The 3,712-nt window shown below is 57.2% G+C and overlaps 1 pseudogene; it reads left to right on the top strand.

The window, feature by feature from the left end:
- Positions 1-249: 249 nt before the first annotated feature.
- LOC119349268 lies at positions 250-3,248 on the top strand (annotated as a pseudogene).
- The last annotated feature ends 464 nt before the right edge of the window (positions 3,249-3,712 follow it).

Genomic DNA, 3,712 nt, shown 5'->3' on the forward strand with positions numbered 1-3,712 from the left:
TATGGAAGCGTCACACCGCGTGTCCTTTCTACGTGGCGGCCGTGGACGTGCTCCGGCGCGCGACGTGTCCCCGGCCCTGTCCCGTAGCTGCAGCCTGCAGCCTATATAAAGCGCCACGCTCTGCTCTAGGCCAGTCAGACACAGCCGATCGAAACCAAGAGATACTACTAAAGATTATCCTGTTTTCTGACTGCTGATCCACTATTGTGAGTTTGATTGAGCCAGTTTAGCACAACTCCTACGTGAGAGATGGCATCCAACCAGGACCAGGCGAGCTACCGCGCCGGCGAGGCCAAGGGACACACCCAGGTACGTACGTCTTCTCCATGGATGTCTCCGAGAAAATGCTGCTGCGTGCGCCGTGTGTGAGATGGGATGTGACCGTGCTGTTTGCATTGCAGGAGAAGGCTGTGTTAGAGTATATTTGGTAGTTGTAGATATTCATATCGTAGACTGCCATATGTATCCGGGGTTGCCTTGCATCCCAAGTCTTGTACTCTTATATATACCGGCCGAGGTCTCAATGCAATACAATCAATCCATCAGTTATACCAATTCTATCTTTCTATATGGTATCACGAGGTTAGGTTCGGATCCTTGGCCACAAACCCTAATTCTTCCGCTGCTTCTCACGCACCCCTGTTCTTCTCGCGCCACCGGCCGTCCACCACGGTGCGCAATCAGCGCGCCCTCACGACGGCTTCGTAGCGCGCCCCCGGAGAGGTTTCCTATGACCTCCGCTGGGGGCAGCGCCCTCCTCTGCGGCGGATCGAGTTAATCCGTCGTCGTCTCGCGTCCAGCAGCAGCAGATCGACGTGTACCTCATCATCCGTCATGGAGGCCGTCGACGACGACCCCGATTCGCGCCGCCGTGGTGGCAGCCGCGGTCTCCTTGCGGCGCACGCGTCCTTCCCCGCGCTGCCGTGGTGCCAGCTAGGGCTTCCGCGGGCGCCCTCCACTCGTCGTCGTCCGGTCCCGTGGCGGCGCCGTCCCTCCACCCAGCCATCTTCCTCTGTCTCCCACCACGGGCTCCTGATGGTAGGTGGCGGGCAGAGAAAAGAGGCTGAGGGGTCTGTTCTACGTGCAACCTAGAGATTTACACGAAGATTTGTTGCTGTTGATTTTTTTTTGGTAGTTTCTTTGATTTTTTACTCGATCACTGATCGAGATTGGGTCGCCCACCGCCCGTCGAGCGCACGCCTCTTCTTCGACATCATCACCGGCTGTTCTTCTCCAACACCCGTGTCGTCCGGGCTGGCGTGCGGTGCGTGTCGGGGCACCACCCGCAGCGCCGCTAGGCTCCTCAGCAACACGGTCCCCAAGCCGGTCGTCCCCGACTTCTCCGCCATGACTCCGATCTGCGCAGCATCGTCGTCCGTCGTCTCACACGTGCGTTGTCGGTCTGATCAACTGACCAGCGTACGGTCGCGACACGTACGGATTTGGGACGAGTGTCTTCAGTACGCGTGCATCTCCACCGACACGAGGGTTGCGGCTGCATCGTTTGCAGCGCCGTTCTCCCTGGTCCTCTCCGCCGTTGCATCTTCATCGCCATCGACTACGTCCTCGACATCGTCTACGACTACGTCAGTGCGCGCCTTGTGCGCGTGGTCTTCATCAAGTTGTTCGAGTTCTTCGTCGTCTCCTTCGAGCTCCGCCGCCGCATCATCTGGATCATCAGGCCTTGCACCAGATCGTCCAGGTTCACCTCTTTGCTTCGTCCAGCACCACCTCGTCGTCAGCGTCAGCGTCTTGTTCTTTCCCTTCGTCTACTCCGACAAGTGCGGGCTGCATCGGCATCTTCTACCCCGCCATTGTGTGCCTGCGACCGTCCTGGAGGCCTCCTCTGCTGGTCCCTCAGACGACAGCGCCTGGTGTGTCCCCTCCCTCGCACGTCCGGTATTGGCAACACCGGTGCGCGCCATCGTCCCCGAGGTGTTTTTTGGGCCTGGCAAACCCGAGAATGTCTCGCATATCGGCTCCTGACTGCATCGACTTCGGCACCGACCCCCTTTCGACTGCCTCGACGAGTCGCCGTCTTCGTCCTAGGTGGCTTCCCCTTCGCGCCACCATCCTCATGGCGCCTCCTCGAGCACCTGCGGCTTCCTGAGCGGCTCCTTACCCTCGGCAACCTTGACAGCTCTACGTCGACCACGGCTACCCTACACACGGCATCCTCGACCACGGCTATTCACCCTACAGCTCGGCTTCCTTGACATCGGCACAAAGGGCTACCATCCGCATGAGTTACTCGCCGGTTTTTCGCTCCAGTCGCAGCGTCTGCACTGCACCGCCGTTCCAACTCCGGGGGGATGTTAGTTTGTCGGCTCCCGCCTTCGGCTCCTTCTTCAGTCTCATCGTCTGCGGTGCTCCCGCTGTGACTGCGGGGATGTTAGAGTATATTTGGTAGTTGTAGATATTCATATCGTAGACTGCCATATGTATCCGGGGTTGCCTTGCACCCCAAGTCTTGTACTCTTATATATACCGGCAGAGGCCTCAATGCAATACAATCAATCCATCAGTTATATCAATTCTATCTTTCTATAGGCTGGGCAGGTGATGGGCGCGGCCAAGGACAAGGCGTACGAGGCCAAGGACCGGGCGGCGGGCCTGGCGGGGCACGCGTCCGGACAGGGCCAGGGCGCCACGGAGGCCACCAAGCACAAGGCGGGCGAGGCCACCGACAAGGCGTCCCAGACGGCGCAGGCGGCCAAGGACAAGGCTGCCGGGACGGCGCAGACAGCCAAGGACAAGGCCTCCGAGACCGTGCAGGCCGCCAAGGACCGCACCGTCGAGAGCAAGGACCAGACCGGCAGCTTCCTTGGCGAGAAGACGGAGATGGCCAAGCAGAAGGCGGCGGAGACCGCCGAGGCGGCCAGGCAGAAGGCGGCGGAGATCACGCAAGACAGGACATACGACGCGGCGCAGTACGCAAGGAGTCCGCCGTCGCCGGCAAGGACAAGACCGGCAGCGTCCTCCAGCAGGCCGGCGAAACTGTGGTGAACGCCGTGGTGGGCGCCAAGGACGCCGTGGCCAACACCCTGGGCATGGGCGGAGACAACGCCAACACCACCGGCACCACAGAGAAGATCGTCACGGATCACCACTAGACGCATGAGCTCAATTTGCTTTCGTTTCCTTCTCTCAAAACACACATATTTGGTGTTCCAGTTTCATGATCTCCACGTGCACTTTTTGGCCGCAACTTTGATTCTGTAATGTATCTTTGTGTTTGCCATTTAAAGTGCTAGTACGATGTAACAATAATAAAGTTTGGAATTAAGCTTATACACGTGCCATGCTATACTGTAGCTTTTGTCTGTGTGACACCTCTCCTCATTTTGTTTTGTTTTTCCGAAAAGGAGGATGACCCCCCGTCTCATGCCTCAACTCAAGGTTGATCCATTTGCGCCTGCAGGCCACAAATCTTTGTATACAATCTAAAAATTGTACTCCCTTTGTGAAAAAATATAAGAGCATTTTGATCATTAAAGTAGTGACGTTCTTATATTTATTCACGGAGGGAAATACTACTTTATAATAATAAATAAGCAACAACTAATATGGATAGAAGGGAGTCTTTTTTAATAAACACCACTAGTAAGGGCATGTTCGGAGGGACTCCGCTCCACAACTCCACTCGTGGAGCAGGTGGAGCCGACCCGAAAAGGTTAACTCCGCGGAGTTGGCAGCGTGGAGCGGAGCGAGC

This window comes from Triticum dicoccoides, chromosome 1B, assembly GCF_002162155.2.
Source record: "Triticum dicoccoides isolate Atlit2015 ecotype Zavitan chromosome 1B, WEW_v2.0, whole genome shotgun sequence".
NCBI lineage: Eukaryota > Viridiplantae > Streptophyta > Magnoliopsida > Poales > Poaceae > Triticum > Triticum dicoccoides.